The sequence below is a fragment of the Panthera tigris genome, chromosome D2 (assembly GCF_018350195.1).
Source record: "Panthera tigris isolate Pti1 chromosome D2, P.tigris_Pti1_mat1.1, whole genome shotgun sequence".
NCBI classification, from domain to species: Eukaryota; Metazoa; Chordata; class Mammalia; order Carnivora; family Felidae; genus Panthera; species Panthera tigris.
This window is the reverse complement of record NC_056670.1, coordinates 25,468,791-25,475,056: the sequence shown is the minus strand read 5'-3', so window position 1 is coordinate 25,475,056 and position 6,266 is coordinate 25,468,791. Positions and strand designations below refer to the sequence as shown.

The following is a 6,266-nucleotide window of genomic DNA, read 5'->3' as shown; positions in this document are numbered from 1 at the left end:
TTGGTTTTGGCTCAGGTCATGATTTCATGGTTGGTGCGATCGAGCCTTGCACTGGGCTCTGCTCTGACAGCCTGGAGCCTGCTTGGGATTCTCTCTCTCTCCCTCTCTCTCTGCCCCTCCCCTGCTTGCACTCTCTCTCCCTCTTAAAATTTTAAAAAACATTTAAAAATAAATAATATATGTTATATAGATAGCCTGATTTTATCTATATCTATATCTATATCTATATCTATATCTATATCTATATCTATATCTATGTAAGTATATACATATATATCCTGATTATATATCAGGAATGAGTATTACTATGTTCCCTAAATTTTGGTAAGAAACCTTGATCAACACGGTCTTTGAGTGAGCTGGGGTGGATGTTTTGAGGACAGCTGGCCTGCAGCCTGCCCATCCCACCCTATCTCCCGTGGAAGCCTGAGCCCACCATGCCTTACAGCTTTCTCCCTTTGTCTCATAATCATGTCCACCAATGAGAATGCTAACTCACTAGCCGCCAGCCTTAACAGATTCAAGAACAAGGGGAAAGACAGTCCAGATATGAGGCAGTGCGGAGGAGAATTTAACGTGGGGCTGAGGCGAGGTAAGAAGGATGACGAGATACTGTAAAGGAGAGATGTAAGCTCGTTTCCTGATGACGCTACTTCACTGCAGGAAAACCACAACACCCAGGACACTGTAAATTGGTCTGTTGATGACACTGATGACATTGTCAAAAGCATAAAGAGCAACCATTTGGAAATCGAGTCCTAGGCTACTCAAGCTAGAACCTGCTTTCTAGGGAAAAATAGCCCCCACAGACAACATAATCTGAGCTAGTTCGATTCCAAAATTTGTGTCTTTTTTGCCCAGAATTGACTGTAGTCCCATTCAGTTTGAATCTGCCTGGGCCCTCACTAACATTGCTTCCAGGACATCAGAAAAGACCAAGGCTGTGGTAGATGGAGGTGCTATCCCATCATTCATTTCTCTGTGGGCAACTCCTCATGCCTACATCAGTGAACAAGCTGTTTGGGCTCCAGGAAACCTCACAGGTGATGGTTCTGTTTTCCAAGACTTGGTTACCAAGGATGGCTGTTGGCTTTCCCTGCAGCTCCTAATATGTTATCTTCAGCATGTGGTTACTTAATTAGCTCTTTGGACACTTCCAAACATTTGTCACAACAAAAATCCTGCACCCCTGTTAGATGCTATTGAGCAGATTCTCCCTATCTTGGTTTGTCTTCTGCGTCATGATGACCCAGAAGTAGTTATTAGCAGATAACCTGCTGGGCCATTTCCTACCTTACTGGTGATCCAAATTAATGGATTGAAATGCTTGTGCAAACAGGTGTTGTGCCACAACTGTGAAATTTCTAGGAGCTACTGCATTGCCCACTGTGACTCCTGCACTAAGAACCACAGGAAATATTGTCACGGGGACACATGAACAGACTCAGGGTGTAATAGATGCAGGAGCACTTGTTGTCTTTCCAAGTCTATTAATGAGTCCCAAAACTAATATTCAGAAGGAAGTTATGCGGACAATATCAATCATCACAGGTGGTTGTCAGGACCAGATAGAGCAGGTTGTGAATCATGGATTAGTCCCATTCTTCATTGGTGTTCTCTCTAAGGCAGATTTTAAGACACAAAAGGAACTGTATGGGCTTTGACTAACTATACAAGTGGCAGAAGCATTGAACAGATTGTAAACCTCATTCATGGTGACATAACCATTGATGAACCTTTTAACTGTAACAAATACCAAAAGTATTCTGTTTTTCTGGATGCAATTTCAAACATACTTCAGTGCCATAGACTCTGGGTCTAAAGTTCTCTCTCGTCTAGCAAAAGAGCAGGATGCAGGATGGAAAGCAAGAGATGGCTAATGTCCAGGAAAAGACAAGAGCCCCAAATAAGTGTTCTTACCCCATTTTTATCAGGATCAGAAGGCTTATAAACATGGCGATGGATATGCACAAAGGGACAATGAGTCTGTGAACATTAACTTGTGAATGTGAAGGAAAGGGGGTCTTGAGGATATTTGTGGTTAGGGGTTTAGGTCAATATAACACAAAATCCGGGCACTGGACAGTTGGGAGGAAGGTTGTTTACAGTGGACATGAAGCCGCACCTCTGTTTATCTTAGCCTAGGGGATGAGACAGGTAGGGGGAATAACCTCAGGGTTAATAAGGCACCTTTTCTTTTGTTAACCATCTCTTCCCTGGGCTGCTTTGCCTGCAGCACAGCGGTCCATAGTCCAATTCACCAGTTTACCTAACCTGGCCCTATTCTCCCGTGAAACCAGGTTTTCAGCTATAGTACTAAATTGGGGGTGCTTCCACCTTGAGTATCTAATCTTGTTTATTTCATATACCTATGTATTGGTCACCTTTCTACCTGTTCCTATTTTAGGACTTTGCCTCTCCCTCTCTATTCTGGGGGTTCTGCACCTCCTCTCTATGTTGGGGTGCCTTTGTACCTTCCTATTCCTGGCACCTTTGTGCTTCCTTATTCTCAGGGTGCCTTTGAACCCTCCTATTCTTGGGGTGACAATCTGGTTTACCCAAACTCGGGTGTGAGCATTTTATGACTTTGTATTTCTTTATGCCTTGTTAACCCATTGGTGTAAGCCAGGGGGATTCCTAAGTTTATCCCCCACACTTCAGGTTTCTGGGAAACTAGGTGAAACTGAGAAACTTATCAATAATGATTGAAAAATGTGGAGGTTTGGACAAAAGTGAAGCTGTACAAAATCATGAAAATGAATCTGTGTACCAAGTTTCATGAAACTTGATTGACAAATAGTTCTCTGTAGAGGAAGAGGAAGTTCAGAATGTTGTGCCAGACACTACTTCTGAAGGCTATATGTTCCAAGTTCAAGATGGCACTCCTGGGACCTGCAACTTTTAGATTGTATTACTGAGGCATAGAATTGTTTGTTGTGTACTATGGTATGTTTGTCTTACTGTTTCTCTACTAAGAACTCTTTTTAAATACGTTTTGTTATTGCAACACTTTCTACAAAGAAACTATACTTGAAAAGTTCCAAACTGTACATACTGTATGAAGCTTCTCTTCTCAATAGGTATCTTATTTCTATATGGAATCTCATATCTTGCAGTGTCCTGTAAATAGAGATTTAATTCCACCCTTTTCTTTACCAAATGAATGAGAAGGAGAAAGAGGAGGAGAAGGATGGGGGGAGGGGAGGAAGAAGAAGAAAAAGGAGAGGTGGAAGAGGAGGAGAAGGAGAGGAAGAGAAAGAGGAAGGAGGAGGAGGAGGAGGAGGAGAGGAAGAGGAAGGAGGAGGAATAGGAGGAGAAGCAGAGAGAAGAAGAAGAAGAAGAAGAAGAAGAAGAAGAGAAGAGGAAGAGGAAGCAGAAGGAGGAGGAAGAGAAGGAGGAGGAGGAAAAAAAGGAGGAAGGGAAGGAGGAGAGGGAAAAGGATGGGGGAGGTGGAGGAGGAGGGGGGAGGAAGAGGGGGAAGGAGGAGGGGGAGGGGAAAGAGAAGAAGAAATCTTGACCAAGATCACAAGACTAATAAATAATGATTCCGAAACTGAAACCTTCAGTACTCTCGATTTCTAGCACTCTGTGCTCTTGCATAGTTTCTATTTCATAGTTTATATTCAGAAATGTTTATAATTTTAGTCACTGATTCTAGAAGGAGTAGTCTTGAAGAAGTTACTTTATGACTGGGAAAAATGTTTTTCTTTCCAACTAAAACTAAACAACAAGAACTGAGTGTCAGCAATCTTGTTTTAATATTCATAATTGATCAGACGCAATGGCTTGTGATCCGAAATTAAACTTCTTTTGTGGTTGTTATTGCTATTGCTTTTGTTTATTGTTGTGAAAAGAAATTTTGCCTCCCAGAAGTTACACAGCTATTCGTCTGTATGCTTTTTAAATTAAAATATAAACAGCCAAATTAATAACGCGTATCAACGTAATCAAATGAATATAACTGTTGCTGATTTGGAAATGGTTTCTGGTTTTTCTTTAGTTTTAGTTGTTTAATCCCATGTGCTGGGGCTTGCTTTTCCACATCTCTTGAAAGTGGTCTCCATAATTGTTTCATTAAAAAAAAAGTCTCTCAAGTAGTGGATTATATGTTAATCTTCAAGCACACAACTGTTAGCATATTGTCACCATAGAGTGCTATTATCTTTGCAAAATACCTTATAATTTTGTTTATGCCTAGAAAGCAGAAAAGCAATCAGAATTCCTTCAATTTACTTCCTGCCTTAATCTGGAGGCAAAGTTAATACATGTGACTCCAAAAATTGATCTGTCTTCTAAAGCCCTTGCTTCGCATTTGAATCACCTAAAAAGCTTTACCAAAATACTGTTAAGTAGGTTTCATCCCAGTCAAATTAAATCAGAATCTCTTAGCATGTGGCTTCAACATCGATATTTTTTTTTAATTCCCTAAGTGGTTATAATGTGTAATCAAGGCTGAGAACCACCACTTTAGAGGCAAATAATCATCATAGTCTGAGACTAGAAGGAAGTTTTGAGCAATGTTGACCAAAGCCTAACTATGCACATGAGAATCACCCCTAGGGCTTTTGCAAGGTACAGAATCCCAAGGCCCCACTGAATCAGAATTTCCAGTGGCAGGGCCCCAAATGAGCCTTACCCATGATGGAGTTGGAGGACCACTGCCTTGGACCTTTTTAAAACTAACTTTCTAACACATGAGAGAATCTGGCTGAACATTTTAACCTAAATAACACCCTCTTTTTAGCTCCTTTCATTGAAATTTCTTCATAGCCCTTTCCTATATGATACAGCATTTCTTTTAAAAACTAGAGTGTGTCGAGGGAGCCTGGGTGGCCCAGTCGGTTAAGCGTCGGACTCTTGGTGGCTCAGGTCATGATCTCATGGTTAGTGAGCGCTAGTCCTGCATCAGGTGCTGCGCGGACAGTGGGGAGCCTGCTTGGGATTTCCTCTCTCTTTCTCTCTCTCTCTTTCTCTCTCTCTCTGCCCCTCCTCACTTCTCTCTGTCTCTTAAAGTAAATAAATAAACTTAAAAAATTAAAAACTAGAGTGTGTCATAATGCAATATGTCAGCTGCTAGGAGCTGGAACACCTGAGTTCGGGGTCCTTGCTGCAGTACTTACTAGTTGTATTAACATGGGCAAATCACATTGTCTTTCTCATTTATTATCTAAACTTAAGTCACAGGATTGTAATGATCAAAGGAGTGAACATCAAATTTCCAAACTTGACTGATCATCAAAATCTTCTGGAGTATGTGAGAATATTATATAAATTCCTTGGTCCAGTTCTAGGAGATTTTGTTCCTCTATATATGGAGAATGGTTGAACATAAATAAATTCTCTCGCTCTTTATTTAATTTTATTTAAATCCAAGCTAGTTAACATACAGTGCAGTAATGGTTTCAGGAATAGAACCCAGTGATTCATCACTTCTATATAACATTCCATGCTTATTCCAGCAAATGCCCTCCTTAATGCCCATCACTCATTTAGCCCATCCCCCCCCACCTCCCCTCCAGCACTCTTCAGTTTGTTGCCTATATTTAAGAGCCTCTTATGGTTTTCTTCCCTCTCTGTTTTTATCTTATTTTTCTGGACCTTCCCCTGTGTTCATCTGTTTTGTTCTTAAATTCCACATATGAGTGAAATTATATGATATTTATCTTTCTCTGACTGCCTTATTTTGCTTAGTAATTTCCCTTTTGAAGATTTGCGAGTTTGATAACTGGCCAGTTGTTCCGTGTTAATGTGCCCTGGAGAGAGTGAGACCCGCTGTCAGCATCAGGGATATGGAGATTCAATTTGCAGCCATGCACATGACCCCTCAGGCAGCTCTCCAGTAACACAGATCACTCACATCTCAGCAGGTGCTATTTCTAGAAGAGCAGCTCTCAGATAACTTGATGTAGGAGGTGGGAAGATTTATGGCATAGTCACTTTCTGATGTGTATCTAGAACTAAAGAGTTACCCAGGGTCTTTGTTCACTTATTAGTTTGTTGTCTGCCTTTTTCTCTCACCTAAAAAGAGACAATACAAAGCAAAGGAAAAGCATAGGGTTTGAAATCAGATCTCAGTTTGAGCAGAGGTCTGCTTTTGTTTTTACATGACCCTGGTGTCACTACTTTGACTTTTACTGGTCTCAGGTTCCTCTTCTGTCAAATGCAGATTATATCCCTGCCTTATCTGCCTCACTGGAACTTAGTGGGAAATAAAAAATAATAATAATATATATTAGCATGTCAGGCATGTAAACATTTTACATGAG

At 40.8% G+C, this 6,266-nt stretch overlaps 1 pseudogene; it reads left to right on the top strand.

Moving 5' to 3' along the window:
• The first annotated feature begins 471 nt into the window (after positions 1 to 471).
• Positions 472 to 2,905, top strand: LOC102965755 (annotated as a pseudogene).
• Positions 2,906 to 6,266: the final 3,361 nt, after the last annotated feature.